This window comes from Budorcas taxicolor, chromosome 8 (assembly GCF_023091745.1).
Source record: "Budorcas taxicolor isolate Tak-1 chromosome 8, Takin1.1, whole genome shotgun sequence".
NCBI classification, from domain to species: Eukaryota; Metazoa; Chordata; class Mammalia; order Artiodactyla; family Bovidae; genus Budorcas; species Budorcas taxicolor.
The window spans coordinates 2959106-2986152 of NC_068917.1; positions in this window are offsets into that span (position 1 = coordinate 2959106).

A 27047-nucleotide genomic window follows, 5' to 3' on the forward strand; every position below is an offset into this window, starting at 1 on the left:
CTCAGGAAAGGCCAGTCCCCATGCGATTTGCTAGGGGACCTCTCGGGATTCCTCTCCCGTCCATGCCGGGGCCTCAGTCCTTGTGTGGAGTCGGGGCCGGAACCTGAGGATTCCTCTCCAGTGTTGCCATGGATCTTGGGGTGCTTCTGAGTCTCCCCAGGGGAGTCAGGCCTCGTCTCGAGTGGGGGCATGCACGTGCGCTTTCCTCCCGAGCTGCAGCAGTAGTGTCATGCTTCCTGTCACGTGGATCAAGGGATCGGTGGCTTTCCCTCGAGGCTGTCCCTCGAGGCTTTCCCACGAGGCTTTCCCACAGGGCTGTGCCACGTGCCACCTTGGTGTGAGTCGATCCTCGGCGTGAAAGACGAGCCGGTGAAGGGAAAAGAGGTTCCTCTGGAATGGACTGAGACATCTGGGGGACTCTTGGAAAGGTGGCACGACCCTGGAGTTCCTCTCGCCGTTCCTGTTGAGAGGGCCTCCTCTTGAGATGCGACGGGAACGCCGGGAACTCTTTCCCGATGAAGCAGGGACAGGATCCCTCATCTCGAGCTACGAGGTCGAAACGGGGCTCCTCTGGATGTGGGCGGGAACCTCGTGATTCCTCTCGAGTGGAGACGGGTATGTCGGGGAACTTCTTGATTTGCAGCAAGGGTGTGAAGGAGCCTTTCGAAGTTCCAGAGGTGAGGTGTGATCCACCTCGTGACACCTCAGCAGAAATGGGCCTCATCTCGCCTGGAGGGGAGAACCTCCTGTATTTTCTCGAGTTGCGGCAGGTCTTCTCGAGTTACGACGGGGACCTCAGGGACCCGCTCTGGTGGCCTCAGGAAAGGCCAGTCCCCATGCGATTTGCTAGGGGACCTCTCGGGATTCCTCTCCGGTCCATGCCGGGGCCTCAGTCCTTGTGTGGAGTCGGGGCCGGAACCTGAGGATTCCTCTCCAGTGTTGCCATGGATCTTGGGGTGCTTCTGAGTCTCCCCAGGGGAGTCAGGCCTCGTCTCGAGTGGGGGCATGCACGTGCGCTTTCCTCCCGAGCTGCAGCAGTAGTGTCACGCTTCCTGTCACGTGGATTAAGGGATCTGTGGCTTTCCCTCGAGGCTGTCCCTCGAGGCTTTCCCACGAGGCTTTCCCACAGGACTGTGCCACGTGCCACCTTGGTGTGAGTCGATCCTCGGCGTGAAAGACGAGCCGGTGAAGGGAAAAGAGGTTCCTCTGGAATGGACTGAGACATCTGGGGGACTCTTGGAAAGGTGGCACGACCCTGGAGTTCCTCTCGCCGTTCCTGTTGAGAGGGCCTCCTCTTGAGATGCGACGGGAACGCCGGGAACTCTTTCCCGACGAAGCAGGGACAGGATCCCTCATCTCGAGCTACGAGGCGGAAACGGGGCTCCTCTGGATGTGGGCGGGACCCTCGTGATTCCTCTCGAGTGGAGACGGGTATGTCGGGGAACTTCTTGATTTGCAGCAAGGGTGTGAAGGAGCCTTTCGAAGTTCCAGAGGTGAGGTGTGATCCGCCTCGTGACACCTCAGCAGAAATGGGAATCATCTCGACTGGAGGGGAGAACCTCCTGGATTTTCTCGAGTTGCGGCAGGTCTTCTCGTGTGACGACGGGGACCTCAGGGACCCGCTCTGGTGGCCTCAGGAAAGGCCTGTCCCCATGCGAGTTGCTAGGGGACCTCTCGGGATTCCTCTCCCGTCCATGCCGGGGCCTAAGTCCTTGTGTGGAGTCGGGGCCGGAACCTGAGGATTCCTCTTCAGTGTTGCCATGGAACTTGGGGTGCTTCTGAGTATCCCCAGGGGAGTCAGGCCTCGTCTCGAGCGGGGGCATGCACGTGCACTTTCCTCCCGAGCTACAGCAGTAGTGTCACGCTTCCTGTCACGTGGATCAAGGGATCGGTGGCTTTCCCTCGAGGCTGTCCCTCGAGGCTTTCCCACGAGGCTTTCCCACAGGGCTGTGCCACGTGCCACCTTGCTGTGAGTCGATCCTCGGCGTGAAAGACGAGCCGGTGAAGGGAAAAGAGGTTCCTCTGGAATGGACTGAGACATCTGGGGGACTCTTGGAAAGGTGGCACGACCAAGGAGTTCCTCTCGCCGTTCCTGTTGAGAGGGCCTCCTCTTGAGATGCGACGGGAACGCCGGGAACTCTTTCCCGACGAAGCAGGGACAGGATCCCTCATCTCGAGCTACGAGGCCGAAACGGGGCTCCTCTGGATTTGGGCGGGACCCTCGTGATTCCTCTCGAGTGGAGACGGGTATGTCGGGGAACTTCTTGATTTGCAGCAAGGGTGTGAAGGAGCCTTTCGAAGTTCCAGAGGTGAGGTGTGATCCGCCTCGTGACACCTCAGCAGAAATGGGCCTCATCTCGCCTGGAGGGGAGAACCTCCTGGATTTTCTCGAGTTGCGGCAGGTCTTCTCGAGTTACGACGGGGACCTCAGGGACCCGCTCTGGTGGCCTCAGGAAAGGCCTGTCCCCATGCGAGTTGCTAGGGGACCTCTCGGGATTCCTCTCCCGTCCATGCCGGGGCCTCAGTCCTTGTGTGGAGTCGGGGCCGGAACCTGAGGATTCCTCTCCAGTGTTGCCATGGATCTTGGGGTGCTTCTGAGTCTCCCCAGGGGAGTCAGGCCACGTCTCGAGTGGGGGCATGCACGTGCGCTTTCCTCCCGAGCTGCAGCAGTAGTGTCACGCTTCCTGTCACGTGGATCTAGGGATCGGTGGCTTTCCCTCCAGGCTGTCCCTCGAGGCTTTCCCACGAGGCTTTCCCTCAGGGCTGTGCCACGTGCCACCTTGGTGTGAGTCGATCCTCGGCGTGAAAGACGAGCCGGTGAAGGGAAAAGAGGTTCCTCTGGAATGGACTGAGACATCTGGGGGACTCTTGGAAAGGTGGCACGACCCTGGAGTTCCTCTCGCCGTTCCTGTTGAGAGGGCCTCCTCTTGAGATGCGACGGGAACGCCGGGAACTCTTTCCCGACGAAGCAGGGACAGGATCCCTCATCTCGAGCTACGAGGTCGAAACGGGGCTCCTCTGGATGTTGGCGGGACCCTCGTGATTCCTCTCGAGTGGAGATGGGTATGTCGGGGAACTTCTTGATTTGCAGCAAGGGTGTGAAGGAGCCTTTCGAAGTTCCAGAGGTGAGGTGTGATCCGCCTCGTGACACCTCAGCAGAAATGGGCCTCATCTCGCCTGGAGGGGAGAACCTCCTGGATTTTCTCGAGTTGCGGCAGGTCTTCTCGAGTTACGACGGGGACCTCAGGGACCCGCTCTGGTGGCCTCAGGAAAGGCCTGTCCCCATGCGAGTTGCTAGGGGACCTCTCGGGATTCCTCTCCCGTCCATGCCGGGGCCTCAGTCCTTGTGTGAATTCGGGGCCGGAACCTGAGGATTCCTCTCCAGTGTTGCCATGGATCTTGGGGTGCTTCTGAGTCTCCCCAGGGGAGTCAGGCCTCGTCTCGAGTGGGGGCATGCATGTGCGCTTTCCTCCCGAGCTGCAGCAGTAGTGTCACGCTTCCTGTCACGTGGATCAAGGGATCTGTGGCTTTCCCTCGAGGCTGTCCCTCGAGGCTTTCCCACGAGGCTTTCCCGCAGGGCTGTGCCACGTGCCACCTTGGTGTGAGTCGATCCTCGGCGTGAAAGACGAGCCGGTGAAGAGAAAAGAGGTTCCTCTGGAATGGACTGAGACATCTGGGGGACTCTTGGAAAGGTGGCACGACCCTGGAGTCCCTCTCGCCGTTCCTGTTGAGAGGGCCTCCTCTTGAGATGCGACGGGAATGCCGGGAACTCTTTCCCGACGAAGCAGGGTAAGGATCCCTCATCTCGAGCTACGAGGCGGAAACGGGGCTCCTCTGGATGTGGGCGGGACCCTCGTGATTCCTCTCGAGTGGAGACGGGTATGTCGGGGAACTTCTTGATTTGCACCAAGGGTGTGAAGGAGCCTTTCGAAGTTCCAGAGGTGAGGTGTGATCAGCCTCGAGAGGCCTCAGCGGAAATGGGCCTCATCTCGCCTGGAGGGGAGAACCTCCTGGATTTTCTCCAGTTGCGGCAGGTCTTCTCGAGTTACGACGGGGACCTCAGGGACCCGCTCTGGTGGCCTCAGGAAAGGCCAGTCCCCATGCGAGTTGCTAGGGGACCTCTCGGGATTCCTCTCCCGTCCATGTCGGGGCCTCAGTCCTTGTGTGGAGTCGGGCCCGGAACCTGAGGATTCCTCTCCAGTGTTGCCATGGATCTTGGGGTGCTTCTGAGTCTCCCCAGGGGAGTCAGGCCTCGTCTCGAGTGGGGGCATGCACGTGCGCTTTCCTCCCGAGCTGCAGCAGTAGTGTCACGCTTCCTGTCACGTGGATCAAGGGATCTGTGGCTTTCCCTCGAGGCTGTCCCTCGAGGCTTTCCCACGAGGCTTTCCCACAGGGCTGTGCCACGTGCCACCTTGGTGTGAGTCGATCCTCGGCGTGAAAGACGAGCCGGTGAAGGGAAAAGAGGTTCCTCTGGAATGGACTGAGACACCTGCGGGACTCTTGGAATGGTGGCACGACCCTGGAGTTCCTCTCGCCGTTCCTGTTGAGAGGGCCTCCTCTTGAGATGCGACGGGAACGCCGGGAACTCTTTGCTGACGGAGCAGGGAAAGGATCCCTCATCTCGAGCTACGAGGCGGAAACGGGGCTCCTCTGGATGTGGGCGGGACCCTCGTGATTCCTCTCGAGTGGAGACGGGTATGTCGGGGAACTTCTTGATTTGCACCAAGGGTGTGAAGGACCCTTTCGAAGTTCCAGAGGTGAGGTGTGATCAGCCTCGAGACGCCTCAGCGGAAATGGGCCTCATCTCGCCTGGAGGGGCGAACCTCCTGGATTTTCTCGAGTTGTGGCAGGTCTTCTCGAGTTACGACGGGGACCTCAGGGACCCGCTCTGGTGGCCTCAGGAAAGGCCAGTCCCCATGCGAGTTGCTAGGGGACCTCTCGGGATTCCTCTCCCGTCCATGCCGAGGCCTCAGTCCTTGTGTGGATTCGGGGCCGGAACCTGAGGATTGCCCTCCAGTGTTGCCATGGATCTTGGGGTGCTTCTGAGTCTCCCCAGGGGAGTCAGACCTCGTCTCTAGTGGGGGCATGCACGTGCGCTTTCCTCCCGAGCTGCAGCAGTAGTGTCACGCTTCCTGTCACGTGGATCAAGGGATCTGTGGCTTTCCCTCGAGGCTGTCCCTCGAGGCTTTCCCACGAGGCTTTCCCACAGGGTTGTGCCACGTGCCACCTTGGTGTGAGTCGATCCTCGGCGTGAAAGACGAGCCGGTGAAGGGAAAAGAGGTTCCTCTGGAATGGACTGAGACATCTGGGGGACTCTTGGAATGGTGGCACGACCCTGGAGTTCCTCTCGCCGTTCCTGTTGAGAGGGCCTCCTCTTGAGATGCGACGGGAACGCCGGGAACTCTTTCCGAACGATACAGCGTAAGGATCCCTCATCTCGAGCTACGAGGCGGAAACGGGGCTCCTCTGGATGTGGGCGGGACCCTCGTGATTCCTCTCGAGTGGAGACGGGTATGTCGGGGAACTTCTTGATTTGCACCAAGGGTGTGAAGGAGCCTTTCGAAGTTCCAGAGGTGAGGTGTGATCAGCCTCGAGACGCCTCAGCGGAAATGGGCCTCATCTCGCCTGGAGGGGAGAACCTCCTGGATTTTCTCGAGTTGCGGCAGGTCTTCTCGAGTTACGACGGGGACCTCAGGGACCCGCTCTGGTGGCCTCAGGAAAGGCCAGTCCCCATGCGAGTTGCTAGGGGACCTCTCGGGATTCCTCTCCCGTCCATGTCGGGGCCTCAGTCCTTGTGTGGAGTCGGGCCCGGAACCTGAGGATTCCTCTCCAGTGTTGCCATGGATCTTGGGGTGCTTCTGAGTCTCCCCAGGGGAGTCAGGCCTCGTCTCGAGTGGGGGCATGCACGTGCGCTTTCCTCCCGAGCTGCAGCAGTAGTGTCACGCTTCCTGTCACGTGGATCAAGGGATCTGTGGCTTTCCCTCGAGGCTGTCCCTCGAGGCTTTCCCACGAGGCTTTCCCACAGGGCTATGCCACGTGCCACCTTGGTGTGAGTCGATCCTCGGCGTGAAAGACGAGCCGGTGAAGGGAAAAGAGGTTCCTCTGGAATGGACTGAGACACCTGCGGGACTCTTGGAATGGTGGCACGACCCTGGAGTTCCTCTCGCCGTTCCTGTTGAGAGGGCCTCCTCTTGAGATGCGACGGGAACGCCGGGAACTCTTTCCCGACGAAACAGGGAAAGGATCCCTCATCTCGAGCTACGAGGCGGAAACGGGGCTCCTCTGGATGTGGGCGGGACCCTCGTGATTCCTCTCGAGTGGAGACGGGTATGTCGGGGAACTTCTTGATTTGCACCAAGGGTGTGAAGGAGCCTTTCGAAGTTCCAGAGGTGAGGTGTGATCAGCCTCGAGAGGCCTCAGCGGAAATGGGCCTCATCTCGCCTGGAGGGGAGAACCTCCTGGATTTTCTCGAGTTGCGGCAGGTCTTCTCGAGTTACGACGGGGACGTCAGGGACCCGCTCTGGTGGCCTCAGGAAAGGCCAGTCCCCATGCGAGTTGCTAGGGGACCTCTCGGGATTCCTCTCCCGTCCATGCCGGGGCCTCAGTCCTTGTGTGGAGTCGGGGCCGGAACCTGAGGATTCCTCTCCAGTGTTGCCATGGATCTTGGGGTGCTTCTGAGTCTCCCCAGGGGAGTCAGGCCTCGTCTCGAGTGGGGGCATGCACGTGCGCTTTCCTCCCGAGCTGCAGCAGTAGTGTCACGCTTCCTGTCACGTGGATCAAGGGATCTGTGGCTTTCCCTCGAGGCTGTCCCTCGAGGCTTTCCCACGAGGCTTTCCCACAGGGCTGTGCCACGTGCCACCTTGGTGTGAGTCGATCCTCGGCGTGAAAGGCGAGCCGGTGAAGGGAAAATAGGTTCCTCTGGAATGGACTGAGACATCTGGGGGACTCTTGGAAAGGTGGCACGACCCTGGAGTTCCTCTCGCCGTTCCTGTTGAGAGGGCCTCCTCTTGAGATGCGACGGGAACGCCGGGAACTCTTTGCTGACGGAGCAGGGAAAGGATCCCTCATCTCGAGCTACGAGGCGGAAACGGGGCTCCTCTGGATGTGGGCGGGACCCTCGTGATTCCTCTCGAGTGGAGACGGGTATGTCGGGGAACTTCTTGATTTGCACCAAGGGTGTGAAGGACCCTTTCGAAGTTCCAGAGGTGAGGTGTGATCAGCCTCGAGACGCCTCAGCGGAAATGGGCCTCATCTCGCCTGGAGGGGCGAACCTCCTGGATTTTCTCGAGTTGCGGCAGGTCTTCTCGAGTTACGACGGGGACCTCAGGGACCCGCTCTGGTGGCCTCAGGAAAGGCCAGTCCCCATGCGAGTTGCTAGGGGACCTCTCGGGATTACTCTCCCGTCCATGCCGAGGCCTCAGTCCTTGGGTGGATTCGGGGCCGGAACCTGAGGATTGCCCTCCAGTGTTGCCATGGATCTTGGGGTGCTTCTGAGTCTCCCCAGGGGAGTCAGGCCTCATCTCGAGTGGGGGCATGCACGTGCGCTTTCCTCCCGAGCTGCAGCAGTAGTGTCACGCTTCCTGTCACGTGGATCAAGGGATCTGTGGCTTTCCCTCGAGGCTGTCCCTCGAGGCTTTCCCACGAGGCTTTCCCACAGGGTTGTGCCACGTGCCACCTTGGTGTGAGTCGATCCTCGGCGTGAAAGACGAGCCGGTGAAGGGAAAAGAGGTTCCTCTGGAATGGACTGAGACATCTGGGGGACTCTTGGAATGGTGGCACGACCCTGGAGTTCCTCTCGCCGTTCCTGTTGAGAGGGCCTCCTCTTGAGATGCGACGGGAACGCCGGGAACTCTTTCCGAACGATACAGCGTAAGGATCCCTCATCTCGAGCTACGAGGCGGAAACGGGGCTCCTCTGGATGTGGGCGGGACCCTCGTGATTCCTCTCGAGTGGAGACGGGTATGTCGGGGAACTTCTTGATTTGCACCAAGGGTGTGAAGGAGCCTTTCGAAGTTCCAGAGGTGCGGTGTGATCAGCCTCGAGACGCCTCAGCGGAAATGGGCCTCATCTCGCCTGGAGGGGAGAACCTCCTGGATTTTCTCGAGTTGCGGCAGGTCTTCTCGAGTTACGACGGGGACCTCAGGGACCCGCTCTGGTGGCCTCAGGAAAGGCCAGTCCCCATGCGAGTTGCTAGGGGACCTCTCGGGATTCCTCTCCCGTCCATGCCGGGGCCTCAGTCCTTGTGTGGAGTCGGGGCCGGAACCTGAGGATTCCTCTCCAGTGTTGCCATGGATCTTGGGGTGCTTCTGAGTCTCCCCAGGGGAGTCAGGCCTCGTCTCGAGTGGGGGCATGCACGTGCGCTTTCCTCCCGAGCTGCAGCAGTAGTGTCACGCTTCCTGTCACGTGGATCAAGGGATCTGTGGCTTTCCCTCGAGGCTGTCCCTCGAGGCTTTCCCACGAGGCTTTCCCACAGGGCTGTGCCACGTGCCACCTTGGTGTGAGTCGATCCTCGGCGTGACAGATGAGCCGGTGAAGGGAAAACAGGTTCCTCTGGAATGGACTGAGACATCTGGGGGACTCTTGGAAAGGTGGCACGACCCTGGAGTTCCTCTCGCCGTTCCTGTTGAGAGGGCCTCCTCTTGAGATGCGACGGGAACGCCGGGAACTCTTTCCCGACGAAGCAGGGACAGGATCCCTCATCTCGAGCTACGAGCCCGAAACGGGGCTCCTCTGGATGTGGGCGGGACCCTCGTGATTCCTCTCGAGTGGCGACGGGTATGTTGGGGAACTTCTTGATTTGCAGCAAGGGTGTGAAGGAGCCTTTCGAAGTTCCAGAGGTGAGGTGTGATCCGCCTCGTGACACCTCAGCAGAAATGGGCCTCATCTCGCCTGGAGGGGAGAACCTCCTGGATTTTCTCGAGTTGCGGCAGGTCTTCTCGAGTTACGACGGGGACCTCAGGGACCCGCTCTGGTGGCCTCAGGAAAGGCCAGTCCCCATGCGAGTTGCTAGGGGACCTCTCGGGATTCCTCTCCCGTCCATGCCGGCGCCTCAGTCCTTGTGTGGAGTCGGGGCCGGAACCTGAGGATTCCTCTCCAGTGTTGCCATGGATCTTGGGGTGCTTCTGAGTCTCCCCAGGGGAGTCAGGCCTCGTCTCGAGTGGGGGCATGCACGTGCGCTTTCCTCCCGAGCTGCAGCAGTAGTGTCACGCTTCCTGTCACGTGGATCAAGGGATCTGTGGCTTTCCCTCGAGGCTGTCCCTCGAGGCTTTCCCACGAGGCTTTCCCACAGGGCTGTGCCACGTGCCACCTTGGTGTGAGTCGATCCTCGGCGTGAAAGACGAGCCAGTGAAGGGAAAAGAGGTTCCTCTGGAATGGACTGAGACATCTGGGGGACTCTTGGAAAGGTGGCACGACCCTGGAGTTCCTCTCGCCGTTCCTGTTGAGAGGGCCTCCTCTTGAGATGCGACGGGAACGCCGGGAACTCTTTCCCGATGAAGCAGGGACAGGATCCCTCATCTCGAGCTACGAGGCCGAATCGGGGCTCCTCTGGATGTTGGCGGGACCCTCGTGATTCCTCTCGAGTGGAGACGGGTATGTCGGGGAACTTCTTGATTTGCAGCAAGGGTGTGAAGGAGCCTTTCGAAGTTCCAGAGGTGAGGTGTGATCCGCCTCGTGACACCTCAGCAGAAATGGGCTTCATCTCGCCTGGAGGGGAGAACCTCCTGGATTTTCTCGAGTTGCGGCAGGTCTTCTCGAGTTACGACGGGGACCTCAGGGACCCGCTCTGGTGGCCTCAGGAAAGGCCAGTCCCCATGCGAGTTGCTAGGGGACCTCTCGGGATTCCTCTCCCGTCCATGCCGGGGCCTCAGTCCTTGTGTGGAGTCGGGGCCGGAACCTGAGGTTTCCTCTCCAGTGTTGCCATGGATCTTGGGGTGCTTCTGAATATCCCCAGGGGAGTCAGGCCTCGTCTCAAGTGGGGGCATGCACGTGCGCTTTCCTCGCGAGCTGCAGCAGTAGTGTCACGCTTCCTGTCACGTGGATCAAGGGATCTGTGGCTTTCCCTCGAGGCTGTCCCTCGAGGCTTTCCCACGAGACTTTCCCACAGGGCTGTGCCACGTGCCACCTTGGTGTGAGTCGATCCTCGGCGTGAAAGACGAGCCGGTGAAGAGAAAAGAGGTTCCTCTGGAATGGACTGAGACATCTGGAGGACTCTTGGAAAGGTGGCACGACCCTGGAGTTCCTCTCGCCGTTCCTGTTGAGAGGGCCTCCTCTTGAGATGCGACGGGAACGCCGGGAACTCTTTCCCGACGAAGCAGGGACAGGATTCCTTATCTCGAGCTACGAGGCCGAAACGGGGCTCCTCTGGATGTGGGCGGGACCCTCGTGATTCCTCTCGAGTGGAGACGGGTATGTCAGGGAACTTCTTGATTTGCAGCAAGGGTGTGAATGAGCCTTTCGAAGTTCCAGAGGTGAGGTGTGATCCGCCTCGTGACACCTCAGCAGAAATGGGCCTCATCTCGCCTGGAGGGGAGAACCTCCTGGATTTTCTCGAGTTGCGGCAGGTCTTCTCGAGTTACGACGGGGACCTCAGGGACCCGCTCTGGTGGCCTCAGGAAAGGCCAGTCCCCATGCGAGTTGCTAGGGGACCTCTCGGGATTCCTCTCCCGTCCATGCCGGGGCCTCAGTCCTTGTGTGGAGTCGGGGCCGGAACCTGAGGATTCCTCTCCAGTGTTGCCATGGATCTTGGGGTGTTTCTGAGTCTCCCCAGGGGAGTCAGGCCTCGTCTCGAGTGGGGGCATGCACGTGCGCTTTCCTCCCGAGCTGCAGCAGTAGTGTCACGCTTCCTGTCACGTGGATCAAGGGATCTGTGGCTTTCCCTCGAGGCTGTCCCTCGAGGCTTTCCCACGAGGCTTTCCCACAGGGCTGTGCCACGTGCCACCTTGGTGTGAGTCGATCCTCGGCGTGAAAGACGAGCCGGTGAAGGGAAAAGAGGTTCCTCTGGAATGGACTGAGACATCTGGGGGACTCTTGGAATGGTGGCACGACCCTGGAGTTCCTCTCGCCGTTCCTGTTGAGAGGGCCTCCTCTTGAGATGCGACGGGAACGCCGGGAACTCTTTCCCGACGAAGCAGGGTAAGGATCCCTCATCTCGAGCTACGAGGCGGAAACGGGGCTCCTCTGGATGTGAGCGGGACCCTCGTGATCCCTCTCGAGTGGAGACAGGTATGTCGGGGAACTTCTTGATTTGCACCAAGGGTGTGAAGGAGCCTTTCGAAGTTCCAGAGGTGAGGTGTGATCAGCCTCGAGACGCCTCAGCGGAAATCGGCCTCATCTCGCCTGGAGGGGAGAACCTCCTGGATTTTCTCGAGTTGCGGCAGGTCTTCTCGAGTTACGACGGGGACCTCAGGGACCCGCTCTGGTGGCCTCAGGAAAGGCCAGTCCCCATGCGAGTTTCTAGGGGACCTCTCGGGATTCCTCTCCCGTCCATGCCGGGGCCTCAGTCCTTGTGTGGAGTCGGGCCCGGAACCTGAGGATTCCTCTCCAGTGTTGCCATGGATCTTGGGGTGCTTCTGAGTCTCCCCAGGGGAGTCAGGCCTCGTCTCGAGTGGGGGCATGCACGTGCGCTTTCCTCCCGAGCTGCAGCAGTAGTGTCACGCTTCCTGTCACGTGGATCAAGGGATCTGTGGCTTTCCCTCGAGGCTGTCCCTCGAGGCTTTCCCACGAGGCTTTCCCACAGGGCTGTGCCACGTGCCACCTTGGTGCGAGTCGATCCTCGGCGTGAAAGACGAGCCGGTGAAGGGAAAAGAGGTTCCTCTGGAATGGACTGAGACATCTGGGGGACTCTTGGAAAGGTGGCACGACCCTGGAGTTCCTCTCGCCGTTCCTGTTGAGAGGGCTTCCTCTTGAGATGCGACGGGAACGCCGGGTACTCTTTCCCGACGAAGCAGGGAACGGATCCCTCATCTCGAGCTACGAGGCGGAAACGGGGCTCCTCTGGATGTGGGCGGGACCCTCGTGATTCCTCTCGAGTGGAGACGGGTATGTCGGGGAACTTCTTGATTTGCACCAAGGGTGTGAAGGAGCCTTTCGAAGTTCCAGAGGTGAGGGGTGATCCGCCTCGGGACGCCTCAACGTAAATGGGCCTCATCTCGCCTGGAGGGGAGAACCTCCTGGATTTTCTCGAGTTGCGGCAGGTCTTCTCGAGTTACGACGGGGACCTCAGGGACCCGCTCTGGTGGCCTCAGGAAAGGCCAGTCCCCATGCGAGTTGCTAGGGGACCTCTCGGGATTCCTCTCCCGTCCATGCCGGGGCCTCAGTCCTTGTGTGGAGTCGGGGCCGGAACCTGAGGATTCCTCTCCAGTGTTGCCATGGATCTTGGGGTGCTTCTGAGTCATCCCAGGGGAGTCAGGCCTCGTCTCGAGTGGGGGCATGCACGTGCGCTTTCCTCCCGAGCTGCAGCAGTAGTGTCACGCTTCCTGTCACGTGGATCAAGGGATCTGTGGCTTTCCCTCGAGGCTGTCCCTCGAGGCTTTCCCACGAGGCTTTCCCACAGGGCTGTGCCACGTGCCACCTTGGTGTGAGTCGATCCTCGGCGTGAAAGACGAGCCGGTGAAGGGAAAAGAGGTTCCTCTGGAATGGACTGAGACATCTGGGGGACTCTTGGAATGGTGGCACGACCCTGGAGTTCCTCTCGCCATTCCTGTTGAGAGGGCCTCCTCTTGAGATGCGACGGGAACGCCGGGAACTCTTTCCCGACGAAGCAGGGAAAGGATCCCTCATCTCGAGCTACGAGGCGGAAACGGGGCTCCTCTGGATGTGGGCGGGACCCTCGTGATTCCTCTCGAGTGGAGACGGCTAGGTCGGGCAACTTCTTGATTTGCACCAAGGGTGTGAAGGAGCCTTTCGAAGTTCCAGAGGTGAGGTGTGATCAGCCTCGAGACGACTCACCGGAAATGGGCCTCATCTCGCCTGGAGGGGAGAACCTCCTGGATTTTCTCGAGTTGCGGCAGGTCTTCTCGAGTTACGACGGGGACCTCAGGGACCCGCTCTGGTGGCCTCAGGAAAGGCCAGTCCCCATGCGAGTTGCTAGGGGACCTCTCGGGATTCCTCTCCCGTCCATGCCGGGGCCTCAGTCCTTGTGTGGAGTCGGGGCCGGAACCTGAGGATTCCTCTCCAGTGTTGCCATGGATCTTGGGGTGCTTCTGAGTCTCCCCAGGGGAGTCAGGCCTCGTCTCGAGTGGGGGCATGCACGTGCGCTTTCCTCCCGAGCTGCAGCAGTAGTGTCACGCTTCCTGTCACGTGGATCAAGGGATCTGTGGCTTTCCCTCGAGGCTGTCCCTCGAGGCTTTCCCACGACGCTTTCCCACAGGGCTGTGCCACGTGCCACCTTGGTGTGAGTCGATCCTCGGCGTGAAAGACGAGCCGGTGAAGGGAAAAGAGGTTCCTCTGGAATGGACTGAGACATCTGGGGGACTCTTGGAATGGTGGCACGACCCTGGAGTTCCTCTCGCCGTTCCTGTTGAGAGGGCCTCCTCTTGAGATGCGACGGGAACGCCGGGAACTCTTTCCCGACGAAGCAGGGAAAGGATCCCTCATCTCGAGCTACGAGGCGGAAACGGGGCTCCTCTGGATGTGGGCGGGACCCTCGTGATTCCTCTCGAGTGGAGACGGCTAGGTCGGGGAACTTCTTGATTTGCACCAAGGGTGTGAAGGACCCTTTCGAAGTTCCAGAGGGGAGGTGTGATCAGCCTCGAGACGCCTCAGCGGAAATGGGCCTCATCTCGCCTGGAGGGGAGAACCTCCTGGATTTTTTCGAGTTGTGGCAGGTCTTCTCGAGTTACGACGGGGACCTCAGGGACCCGCTCTGGTGGCCTCAGGAAAGGCCAGTCCTCATTCGAGTTGCTAGGGGACCTCTCGGGATTCCTCTCCCGTCCATGCCGGGAACTCAGTCCTTGTGTGGAGTCGGGGCCGGAACCTGAGGATTCCTCTCCAGTGTTGCCATGGATCTTGGGGTGCTTCTGAGTCTCCCCAGGGGAGTCAGGCCTCGTCTAGAGTGGGGGCATGCACGTGTGCTTTTTTCCCGAGCTGCAGCAGTAGTGTCACGCTTGCTGTCACGTGGATCAAGGGATCTGTGGCTTTCCCTCGTGGCTGTCCCTCGAGGCTTTCCCACGAGGCTTTCCCACAGGGCTGTGCCACGTGCCACCTTGGTGTGAGTCGATCCTCGGCGTGAAAGACGAGCCGGTGAAGGGAAAAGAGGTTCCTCTGGAATGGACTGAGACATCTGGGGGACTCTTGGAATGGTGGCAAGACCCTGGAGTTCCTCTCGCCATTCCTGTTGAGAGGGCCTTCTCTTGAGATGCGACGGGAACGCCGGGAACTCTTTCCCGACGAAGCAGCGAAAGGATCCCTCATCTCGAGCTACGAGGTGGAAACAGGGCTCCTCTGGATGTGGGCGGGACCCTCGTGATTCCTCTCGAGTGGAGACGGCTAGGTCGGGCAACTTCTTGATTTGCACCAAGGGTGTGAAGGAGCCTTTCGAAGTTCCAGAGGTGAGGTGTGATCAGCCTCGAGACGACTCACCGGAAATGGGCCTCATCTCGCCTGGAGGGGAGAACCTCCTGGATTTTCTCGAGTTGCGGCAGGTCTTCTCGAGTTACAACGGGGACCTCAGGGACCCGCTCTGGTGGCCTCAGGAAAGGCCAGTCCCCATGCGAGTTGCTAGGGGACCTCTCGGGATTCCTCTCCCGTCCATGCCGGGGCCTCAGTCCTTGTGTGGTGTCGGGGCCGGAACCTGAGGATTCCTCTCCAGTGTTGCCATGGATCTTGGGGTGCTTCTGAGTCTCCCCAGGGGAGTCAGGCCTCGTCTCGAGTGGAGGCATGCACGTGCGCTTTCCTCCCGAGCTGCAGCAGTAGTGTCACGCTTCCTGTCACGTGGATCATGGGATCTGTGGCTTTAGCTCGAGGCTGTCCCTCGAGGCTTTCCCACGAGGCTTTCCCACAGGGCTGTGCCACGTGCCACCTTGGTGTGAGTCGATCCTCGGCGTGAAAGACGAGCCGGTGAAGGGAAAAGAGGTTCCTCTGGAATGGACTGAGACATATGGGGGACTCTTGGAATGGTGGCACGACCCTGGAGTTCCTCTCGCCGTTCCTGTTGAGAGGGCCTCCTCTTGAGATGCGACGGGAACGCCGGGAACTCTTTCCCGACGAAGCAGGGAAAGGATCCCTCATCTCGAGCTACGAGGCGGAAACGGGGCTCCTCTGGATGTGGGCGGGACCCTCGTGATTCCTCTCGAGTGGAGACGGCTAGGTCGGGGAACTTCTTGATTTGCACCAAGGGTGTGAAGGACCCTTTTGAAGTTCCAGAGGTGAGGTGTGATCAGCCTCGAGACGCCTCAGCGGAAATGGGCCTCATCTCGCCTGGAGGGGAGAACCTCCTGGATGTTCTCGAGTTGCGGCAGGTCTTCTCGAGTTACGACGGGGACCTCAGGGACCCGCTCTGGTGGCCTCAGGAAAGGCCAGTCCCCATGCGAGTTGCAAGGGGACCTCTCAGGATTCCTCTCCCGTCCATGCCGGGGCCTCAGTCCTTGTGTGGAGTCGGGGCCGGAACCTGAGGATTCCTCTCCAGTGTTGCCATGGATCTTGGGGTGCTTCTGAGTCTCCCCAGGGGAGTCAGGCCTCGTCTCGAGTGGAGGCATGCACGTGCGCTTTCCTCCCGAGCTGCAGTAGTAGTGTCACGCTTCCTGTCACGTGGATCAAGGGATCTGTGGCTTTCCCTCGAGGCTGTCCCTCGAGGCTTTCCCACGAGGCTTTCCCACAGGGCTGTGCCACGTGCCACCTTGGTGTGAGTCGATCCTCGGCGTGAAAGACGAGCCGGTGAAGGGAAAAGAGGTTCCTCTGGAATGGACTGAGACATCTGGGGGGCTCTTGGAATGGTGGCACGACCCTGGAGTTCCTCTCGCCGTTCCTGTTGAGAGGGCCTCCTCTTGAGATGGGACGGGAACGCCGGGAACTCTTTCCCGACGAAGCAGGGAAAGGATCCCTCATCTCGAGCTACGAGGCGGAAACGGGGCTCCTCTGGATGTGGGCGGGACCCTCGTGATTCCTCTCGAGTGGAGACAGCTAGGTCGGGGAACTTCTTGATTTGCACCAAGGGTGTGAAGGAGCCTTTCGAAGTTCCAGAGGTGAGGTGTGATCAGCCTCGAGACGCCTCAGCGGAAATGGGCCTCATCTCGCCTGGAGGGGAGAACCTCCTGGACTTTCTCGAGTTGCGGCAGGTCTTCTCGAGTTACGACGGGGACCTCAGGGACCCGCTCTGGTGGCCTCAGGAAAGGCCAGTCCCCATGCGAGTGGCTAGGGGACCTCTCGGGATTCCTCTCCCGTCCATGCCGAGGCCTCAGTCCTTGTGTGGATTCGGGGCCGGAACCTGAGGATTGCCCTCCAGTGTTGCCATGGATCTTGGGGTGCTTCTGAGTCTCCCCAGGGGAGTCAGGCCTCGTCTCGAGTGGGGGCATGCACGTGCGCTTTCCTCCCGAGCTGCAGCAGTAGTGTCACGCTTCCTGTCATGTGGATCAAGGGATCTGTGGCTTTCCCTCGAGGCTGTCCCTCGAGGCTTTCCCACGAGGCTTTCCCACAGGGTTGTGCCACGTGCCACCTTGGTGTGAGTCGATCCTCGGCGTGAAAGACGAGCCGGTGAAGGGAAAAGAGGTTCCTCTGGAATGGACTGAGACATCTGGGGGACTCTTGGAAAGGTGGCACGACCCTGGAGTTCCTCTCGCCGTTCCTGTTGAGAGGGCCTCCTCTTGAGATGCGACGGGAACGCCGGGAACTCTTTCCGAACGATACAGCGTAAGGATCCCTCATCTCGAGCTACGAGGCGGAAACGGGGCTCCTCTGGATGTGGGCGGGACCCTCGTGATTCCTCTCGAGTGGAGACGGGTATGTCGGGGAACTTCTTGATTTGCACCAAGGGTGTGAAGGAGCCTTTCGAAGTTCCAGAGGTGAGGTGTGATCAGCCTCGAGACGCCTCAGCGGAAATGGGCCTCATCTCGCCTGGAGGGGAGAACCTCCTGGATTTTCTCGAGTTGCGGCAGGTCTTCTCGAGTTACGACGGGGACCTCAGGGACCCGCTCTGGTGGCCTCAGGAAAGGCCAGTCCCCATGCGAGTTGCTAGGGGACCTCTCGGGATTCCTCTCCCGTCCATGCCGGGGCCTCAGTCCTTGTGTGGAGTCGGGGCCGGAACCTGAGGATTCCTCTCCAGTGTTGCCATGGATCTTGGGGTGCTTCTGAGTCTCCCCAGGGGAGTCAGGCCTCGTCTCGAGTGGGGGCATGCACGTGCGCTTTCCTCCCGAGCTGCAGCAGTAGTGTCACGCTTCCTGTCACGTGGATCAAGGGATCTGTGGCTTTCCCTCGAGGCTGTCCCTCGAGGCTTTCCCACGAGGCTTTCCCACAGGGCTGTGCCACGTGCCACCTTGGTGTGAGTCGATCCTCGGCGTGACAGACGAGCCGGTGAAGGGAAAACAGATTCCTCTGGAATGGACTGAGACATCTGGGGGACTCTTGGAAAGGTGGCACGACCCTGGAGTTCCTCTCGCCGTTCCTGTTGAGAGGGCCTCCTCTTGAGATGCGACGGGAACGCCGGGAACTCTTTCCCGACGAAGCAGGGACAGGATCCCTCATCTCGAGCTACGAGCCCGAAACGGGGCTCCTCTGGATGTGGGCGGGACCCTCGTGATTCCTCTCGAGTGGCGACGGGTATGTCGGGGAACTTCTTGATTTGCAGCAAGGGTGTGAAGGAGCCTTTCGAAGTTCCAGAGGTGAGGTGTGATCCGCCTCGTGACACCTCAGCAGAAATGGGCCTCATCTCGCCTGGAGGGGAGAACCTCCTGGATTTTCTCGAGTTGCGGCAGGTCTTCTCGAGTTACGACGGGGACCTCAGGGACCCGCTCTGGTGGCCTCAGGAAAGGCCAGTCCCCATGCGAGTTGCTAGGGGACCTCTCGGGATTCCTCTCCCGTCCATGCCGGGGCCTCAGTCCTTGTGTGGAGTCGGGGCCGGAACCTGAGGATTCCTCTCCAGTGTTGCCATGGATCTTGGGGTGCTTCTGAATATCCCCAGGGGAGTCAGGCCTCGTCTCAAGTGGGGGCATGCACGTGCGCTTTCCTCCCGAGCTGCAGCAGTAGTGTCACGCTTCCTGTCACGTGGATCAAGGGATCTGTGGCTTTCCCTCGAGGCTGTCCCTCGAGGCTTTCCCACGAGACTTTCCCACAGGGCTGTGCCACGTGCCACCTTGGTGTGAGTCGATCCTCGGCGTGAAAGACGAGCCGGTGAAGAAAAAAGAGGTTCCTCTGGAATGGACTGAGACATCTGGAGGACTCTTGGAAAGGTGGCACGACCCTGGAGTTCCTCTCGCCGTTCCTGTTGAGAGGGCCTCCTCTTGAGATGCGACGGGAACGCCGGGAACTCTTTCCCGACGAAGCAGGGTAAGGATCCCTCATCTCGAGCTACGAGGCGGAAACGGGGCTCCTCTGGATGTGAGCGGGACCCTCGTGATCCCTCTCGAGTGGAGACGGGTATGTCGGGGAACTTCTTGATTTGCACCAAGGGTGTGAAGGAGCCTTTCGAAGTTCCAGAGGTGAGGTGTGATCAGCCTCGAGACGCCTCAGCGGAAATGGGCCTCATCTCGCCTGGAGGGGAGAACCTCCTGGATTTTCTCGAGTTGCGGCAGGTCTTCTCGAGTTACGACGGGGACCTCAGGGACCCGCTCTGGTGGCCTCAGGAAAGGCCAGTCCCCATGCGAGTTTCTAGGGGACCTCTCGGGATTCCTCTCCCGTCCATGCCGGGGCCTCAGTCCTTGTGTGGAGTCGGGCCCGGAACCTGAGGATTCCTCTCCAGTGTTGCCATGGATCTTGGGGTGCTTCTGAGTCTCCCCAGGGGAGTCAGGCCTCGTCTCGAGTGGGGGCATGCACGTGCGCTTTCCTCCCGAGCTGCAGCAGTAGTGTCACGCTTCCTGTCACGTGGATCAAGGGATCTGTGGCTTTCCCTCGAGGCTGTCCCTCGAGGCTTTCCCACGAGGCTTTCCCACAGGGCTGTGCCACGTGCCACCTTGGTGTGAGTCGATCCTCGGCGTGAAAGACGAGCCGGTGAAGGGAAAAGAGGTTCCTCTGGAATGGACTGAGACATCTGGGGGACTCTTGGAAAGGTGGCACGACCCTGGAGTTCCTCTCGCCGTTCCTGTTGAGAGGGCTTCCTCTTGAGATGCGACGGGAACGCCGGGTACTCTTTCCCGACGAAGCAGGGAACGGATCCCTCATCTCGAGCTACGAGGCGGAAACGGGGCTCCTCTGGATGTGGGCGGGACCCTCGTGATTCCTCTCGAGTGGAGACGGGTATGTCGGGGAACTTCTTGATTTGCACCAAGGGTGTGAAGGAGCCTTTCGAAGTTCCAGAGGTGAGGTGTGATCCGCCTCGGGACGCCTCAACGTAAATGGGCCTCATCTCGCCTGGAGGGGAGAACCTCCTGGATTTTCTCGAGTTGCGGCAGGTCTTCTCGAGTTACGACGGGGACCTCAGGGACCCGCTCTGGTGGCCTCAGGAAAGGCCAGTCCCCATGCGAGTTGCTAGGGGACCTCTCGGGATTCCTCTCCCGTCCATGCCGGGGCCTCAGTCCTTGTGTGGAGTCGGGGCCGGAACCTCAGGATTCCTCTCCAGTGTTGCCATGGATCTTGGGGTGCTTCTGAGTCATCCCAGGGGAGTCAGGCCTCGTCTCGAGTGGGGGCATGCACGTGCGCTTTCCTCCCGAGCTGCAGCAGTAGTGTCACGCTTCCTGTCACGTGGATCAAGGGATCTGTGGCTTTCCCTCGAGGCTGTCCCTCGAGGCTTTCCCACGAGGCTTTCCCACAGGGCTGTGCCACGTGCCACCTTGGTGTGAGTCGATCCTCGGCGTGAAAGACGAGCCGGTGAAGGGAAAAGAGGTTCCTCTGGAATGGACTGAGACATCTGGAGGACTCTTGGAAAGGTGGCACGACCCTGGAGTTCCTCTCGCCGTTCCTGTTGAGAGGGCCTCCTCTTGAGATGCGACGGGAACGCGGGGAACTCTTTCCCGACGAAGCAGGGACAGGATCCCTCATCTCGAGCTACGAGGCCGAAACGGGGCTCCTCTGGATGTGGCCGGGACCCTCGTGATTCCTCTCGAGTGGAGACGGGTATGTCGGGGAACTTCTTGATTTGCAGCAAGGGTGTGAAGGAGCCTTTCGAAGTTCCAGAGGTGAGGTGTGATCCGCCTCGTGACACCTCAGCAGAAATGGGCCTCATCGCGCCTGGAGGGGAGAACCTCCTGGATGTTCTCGAGTTGCGGCAGGTCTTCTCGAGTTACGACGGGGACCTCAGGGACCCGCTCTGGTGGCCTCAGGAAAGGCCAGTCCCCATGTGAGTTGCTAGGGGACCTCTCGGGATTCCTCTCCCGTCCATGCCGGGGCCTCAGTCCTTGTGTGGAGTCGGGGCCGGAACCTGAGGATTCCTCTCCAGTGTTGCCATGGATCTTGGGGTGCTTCTGAGTCTCCCCAGGGGAGTCAGGCCTCGTCTCGAGTGGGGGCATGCACGTGCGCTTTCCTCCCGAGCTGCAGCAGTAGTGTCACGCTTGCTGTCACGTGGATCAAGGGATCTGTGGCTTTCCCTCGAGGCTGTCCCTCGAGGCTTTCCCACGAGGCTTTCCCACAGGGCTGTGCCACGTGCCACCTTGGTGTGAGTCGATCCTCGGCGTGAAAGACGAGCCGGTGAAGGGAAAAGAGGTTCCTCTGGAATGGACTGAGACATCTGGGGGACTCTTGGAATGGTGGCACGACCCTGGAGTTCCTCTCGCCATTCCTGTTGAGAGGGCCTCCTCTTGAGATGCGACGGGAACGCCGGGAACTCTTTCCCGACGAAGCAGGGAAAGGATCCCTCATCTCGAGCTACGAGGCGGAAACGGGGCTCCTCTGGATGTGGGCGGGACCCTCGTGATTCCTCTCGAGTGTAGACGGCTAGGTCGGGCAACTTCTTGATTTGCACCAAGGGTGTGAAGGAGCCTTTCGAAGTTCCAGAGGTGAGGTGTGATCAGCCTCGAGACGCCTCAGCGGAAATGGGCCTCATCTCGCCTGGACGGGAGAACCTCCTGGATTTTCTCGAGTTGCGGCAGGTCTTCTCGTGTTACGACGGGGACCTCAGGGACCCGCTCTGGTGGCCTCAGGAAAGGCCAGTCCCCATGCGAGTTGCTAGGGGACCTCTCGGGATTCCTCTCCCGTCCATGCCGGGGCCTCAGTCCTTGTGTGGAGTCGGGGCCGGAACCTGAGGATTCCTCTCCAGTGTTGCCATGGATCTTGGGGTGCTTCTGAGTCTCCCCAGGGGAGTCAGGCCTCGTCTCGAGTGGGGGCATGCACGTGTGCTTTCCTCCCGAGCTGCAGCAAAAGTGTCACGCTTCCTGTCACGTGGATCAAGGGATCTGTGGATTTCCCTCGAGGCTGTCCCTCGAGGCTTTCCCACGAGGCTTTCCCACAGGGCTGTGCCACGTGCCACCTTGGTGTGAGTCGATCCTCGGCGTGAAAGACGAGCCGGTGAAGGGAAAAGAGGTTCCTCTGGAATGGACTGAGACATCTGGGGGACTCTTGGAATGGTGGCACGACCCTGGAGTTCCTCTCGCCGTTCCTGTTGAGAGGGCCTCCTCTTGAGATGCGACGGGAACGCCGGGAACTCTTTCCCGACGAAGCAGGGAAAGGATCTCTCATCTCGAGCTACGAGGCGGAAACGGGGCTCCTCTGGATGTGGGCGGGACCCTCGTGATTCCTCTCGAGTGGAGACGGGTATGTCCGGGAACTTCTTGATTTGCACCAAGGGTGTGAAGGAGCCTTTCGAAGTTCCAGAGGTGAGGTGTGATCAGCCTCGAGACGCCTCAGCGGAAATGGGCCTCATCTCGCCTGGAGGGGAGAACCTCCTGGATGTTCTCGAGTTGCGGCAGGTCTTCTCGAGTTACGACGGGGACCTCAGGGACCCGCTCTGGTGGCCTCAGGAAAGGCCAGTCCCCATGCGAGTTGCTAGGGGACCTCTCGGGATTCCTCTCCCGTCCATGCCGGGGCCTCAGTCCTTGTGTGGAGTCGGGGCCGGAACCTGAGGATTCCTCTCCAGTGTTGCCATGGATCTTGGGGTGCTTCTGAGTCTCCCCAGGGGAGTCAGGCCTCGTCTCGAGTGGAGGCATGCACGTGCGCTTTCCTCCCGAGCTGCAGCAGTAGTGTCACGCTTCCTGTCACGTGGATCAAGGGATCTGTGGCTTTCCCTCGAGGCTGTCCCTCGAGGCTTTCCCACGAGGCTTTCCCACAGGGCTGTGCCACGTGCCACCTTGGTGTGAGTCGATCCTCGGCGTGAAAGACGAGCCGGTGAAGGGAAAAGAGGTTCCTCTGGAATGGACTGAGACATCTGGGGGACTCTTGGAATGGTGGCACGACCCTGGAGTTCCTCTCGCCGTTCCTGTTGAGAGGGCCTCCTCTTGAGATGCGACGGGAACGCCGGGAACTCTTTCCCGACGAAGCAGGGAAAGGATCCCTCATCTCGAGCTACGAGGCGGAAACGGGGCTCCTCTGGATGTGGGCGGGACCCTCGTGATTCCTCTCGAGTGGAGACGGCTAGGTCGGGGAACTTCTTGATTTGCACCAAGGGTGTGAAGGACCCTTTCGAAGTTCCAGAGGGGAGGTGTGATCAGCCTCGAGACACCTCAGCGGAAATGGGCCTCATCTCGCCTGGAGGGGAGAACCTCCTGGATTTTCTCGAGTTGCGGCAGGTCTTCTCGAGTTACGACGGGGACCTCAGGGACCCGCTCTGGTGGCCTCAGGAAAGGCCAGTCCCCATGCGAGTTGCTAGGGGACCTCTCGGGATTCCTCTCCCGTCCATGCCGGGGCCTCAGTCCTTGTGTGGAGTCGGGGCCGGAACCTGAGGATTCCTCTCCAGTGTTGCCATGGATCTTGGGGTGCTTCTGAGTCTCCCCAGGGGAGTCAGGCCTCGTCTCGAGTGGGGGCATGCACGTGCGCTTTCCTCCCGAGCTGCAGCAGTAGTGTCACGCTTCCTGTCACGTGGATCAAGGGATCTGTGGCTTTCCCTCGAGGCTGTCCCTCGAGGCTTTCCCACGAGGCTTTCCCACAGGGCTGTGCCACGTGCCACCTTGGTGTGAGTCGATCCTCGGCGTGAAAGACGAGCCGGTGAAGGGAAAAGAGGTTCCTCTGGAATGGACTGAGACATCTGGGGGACTCTTGGAATGGTGGCACGACCCTGGAGTTCCTCTCGCCGTTCCTGTTGAGAGGGCCTCCTCTTGAGATGCGACGGGAACGCCGGGAACTCTTTCCCGACGAAGCAGGGAAAGGATCCCTCATCTCGAGCTACGAGGCGGAAACGGGGCTCCTCTGGATGTGGGCGGGACCCTCGTGATTCCTCTCGAGTGGAGACGGCTAGGTCGGGGAACTTCTTGATTTGCACCAAGGGTGTGAAGGACCCTTTCGAAGTTCCAGAGGGGAGGTGTGATCAGCCTCGAGACGCCTCAGCGGAAATGGGCCTCATCTCGCCTGGAGGGGAGAACCTCCTGGATTTTCTCGAGTTGCGGCAGGTCTTCTCGAGTTACGACGGGGACCTCAGGGACCCGCTCTGGTGGCCTCAGGAAAGGCCAGTCCCCATGCGAGTTGCTAGGGGACCTCTCGGGATTCCTCTCCCGTCCATGCCGGGGCCTCAGTCCTTGTGTGGAGTCGGGGCCGGAACCTGAGGATTCCTCTCCAGTGTTGCCATGGATCTTGGGGTGCTTCTGAGTCTCCCCAGGGGAGTCAGGCCTCGTCTCGAGTGGGGGCATGCACGTGCGCTTTCCTCCCGAGCTGCAGCAGTAGTGTCACGCTTCCTGTCACGTGGATCAAGGGATCTGTGGCTTTCCCTCGAGGCTGTCCCTCGAGGCTTTCCCACGAGGCTTTCCCACAGGGCTGTGCCACGTGCCACCTTGGTGTGAGTCGATCCTCGGCGTGAAAGACGAGCCGGTGAAGGGAAAAGAGGTTCCTCTGGAATGGACTGAGACATCTGGGGGACTCTTGGAATGGTGGCACGACCCTGGAGTTCCTCTCGCCGTTCCTGTTGAGAGGGCCTCCTCTTGAGATGCGACGGGAACGCCGGGAACTCTTTCCCGACGAAGCAGGGAAAGGATCTCTCATCTCGAGCTACGAGGCGGAAACGGGGCTCCTCTGGATGTGGGCGGGACCCTCGTGATTCCTCTCGAGTGGAGACGGGTATGTCGGGGAACTTCTTGATTTGCACCAAGGGTGTGAAGGAGCCTTTCGAAGTTCCAGAGGTGAGGTGTGATCAGCCTCGAGACGCCTCAGCGGAAATGGGCCTCATCTCGCCTGGAGGGGAGAACCTCCTGGATGTTCTCGAGTTGCGGCAGGTCTTCTCGAGTTACGACGCGGACATCAGGGTCCCGCTCTGGTGGCCTCAGGAAAGGCCAGTCCCCATGCGAGTTGCTAGGGGACCTCTCGGGATTCCTCTCCCGTCCATGCCGGGGCCTCAGTCCTTGTGTGGAGTCGGGGCCGGAACCTGAGGATTCCTCTCCAGTGTTGCCATGGATCTTGGGGTGCTTCTGAGTCTCCCCAGGGGAGTCAGGCCTCGTCTCGAGTGGAGGCATGCACGTGCGCTTTCCTCCCGAGCTGCAGCAGTAGTGTCACGCTTCCTGTCACGTGGATCAAGGGATCTGTGGCTTTCCCTCGAGGCTGTCCCTCGAGGCTTTCCCACGAGGCTTTCCCACAGGGCTGTGCCACGTGCCACCTTGGTGTGAGTCGATCCTCGGCGTGAAAGACGAGCCGGTGAAGGGAAAAGAGGTTCCTCTGGAATGGACTGAGACATCTGGGGGACTCTTGGTATGGTGGCACGACCCTGGAGTTCCTCTCGCCGTTCCTTTTGAGAGGGCCTCCTCTTGAGATGCGACGGGAACGCCGGGAACTCTTTCCCGACGAAGCAGGGAAAGGATCCCTCATCTCGAGCTACGAGGCGGAAACGGGGCTCCTCTGGATGTGGGCGGCACCCGCGTGATTCCTCTCGAGTGGAGACAGCTAGGTCGGGGAACTTCTTGATTTGCACCAAGGGTGTGAAGGAGCCTTTCGAAGTTCCAGAGGTGAGGTGTGATCAGCCTTGAGACGCCTCAGCGGAATTGGGCCTCATCTCGCCTGGAGGGGAGAACCTCCTGGATTTTCTCGAGTTGCGGCAGGTCTTCTCGAGTTACGACGGGGACCTCAGGGACCCGCTCTTGTGGCCTCAGGAAAGGCCAGTCCCCATGCGAGTTGCTAGGGGACCTCTCGGGATTCCTCTCCCGTCCATGCCGGGGCCTCAGTCCTTGTGTGGAGTCGGGGCCGGAACCTGAGGATTCCTCTCCAGTGTTGCCATGGATCTTGGGGTGCTTCTGAGTCTCCCCAGGGGAGTCAGGCCTCGTCTCGAGTGGGGGCATGCACGTGCGCTTTCCTCCCGAGCTGCAGCAGTAGTGTCACGCTTCCTGTCACGTGGATCAAGGGATCTGTGGCTTTCCCTCGAGGCTGTCCCTCGAGGCTTTCCCACGAGGCTTTCCCACAGGGCTGTGCCACGTGCCACCTTGGTGTGAGTCGATCCTCGGCGTGAAAGACGAGCCGGTGAAGGGAAAAGAGGTTCCTCTGGAATGGACTGAGACATCTGGGGGACTCTTGGAATGGTGGCACGACCCTGGAGTTCCTCTCGCCGTTCCTGTTGAGAGGGCCTCCTCTTGAGATGCGACGGGAACGCCGGGAACTCTTTCCCGACGAAGCAGGGAAAGGATCCCTCATCTCGAGCTACGAGGCGGAAACGGGGCTCCTCTGGATGTGGGCGGCACCCGCGTGATTCCTCTCGAGTGGAGACGGCTAGGTCGGGGAACTTCTTGATTTGCACCAAGGGTGTGAAGGAGCCTTTCGAAGTTCCAGAGGTGAGGTGTGATCAGCCTCGAGACGCCTCAGCGGAATTGGGCCTCATCTCGCCTGGAGGGGAGAACCTCCTGGATTTTCTCGAGTTGCGGCAGGTCTTCTCGAGTTACGACGGGGACCTCAGGGACCCGCTCTGGTGGCCTCAGGAAAGGCCAGTCCCCATGCGAGTTGCTAGGGGACCTCTCGGGATTCCTCTCCCGTCCATGCCGGGGCCTCAGTCCTTGTGTGGAGTCGGGGCCGGAACCTGAGGATTCCTCTCCAGTGTTGCCATGGATCTTGGGGTGCTTCTGAGTCTCCCCAGGGGAGTCAGGCCTCGTCTCGAGTGGGGGCATGCACGTGCGCTTTCCTCCCGAGCTGCAGCAGTAGTGTCACGCTTCCTGTCACGTGGATCAAGGGATCTGTGGCTTTCCCTCGAGGCTGTCCCTCGAGGCTTTCCCACGAGGCTTTCCCACAGGGCTGTGCCACGTGCCACCTTGGTGTGAGTCGATCCTCGGCGTGAAAGACGAGCCGGTGAAGGGAAAAGAGGTTCCTCTGGAATGGACTGAGACATCTGGGGGACTCTTGGAATGGTGGCACGACCCTGGAGTTCCTCTCGCCGTTCCTGTTGAGAGGGCCTCCTCTTGAGATGCGACGGGAACGCCGGGAACTCTTTCCCGACGAAGCAGGGAAAGGATCCCTCATCTCGAGCTACGAGGCGGAAACGGGGCTCCTCTGGATGTGGGCGGGACCCTCGTGATTCCTCTCGAGTGGAGACGGCTAGGTCGGGGAACTTCTTGATTTGCACCAAGGGTGTGAAGGAGCCTTTCGAAGTTCCAGAGGTGAGGTGTGATCAGCCTCGAGACGCCTCAGCGGAAATGGGCCTCATCTCGCCTGGAGGGGAGAACCTCCTGGATTTTCTCGAGTTGCGGCAGGTCTTCTCGAGTTACGACGGGGACCTCAGGGACCCGCTCTGGTGGCCTCAGGAAAGGCCAGTCCCCATGCGAGTTGCTAGGGGACCTCTCGGGATTCCTCTCCCGTCCATGCCGTGGCCTCAGTCCTTGTGTGGAGTCGGGGCCGGAACCTGAGGATTCCTCTCC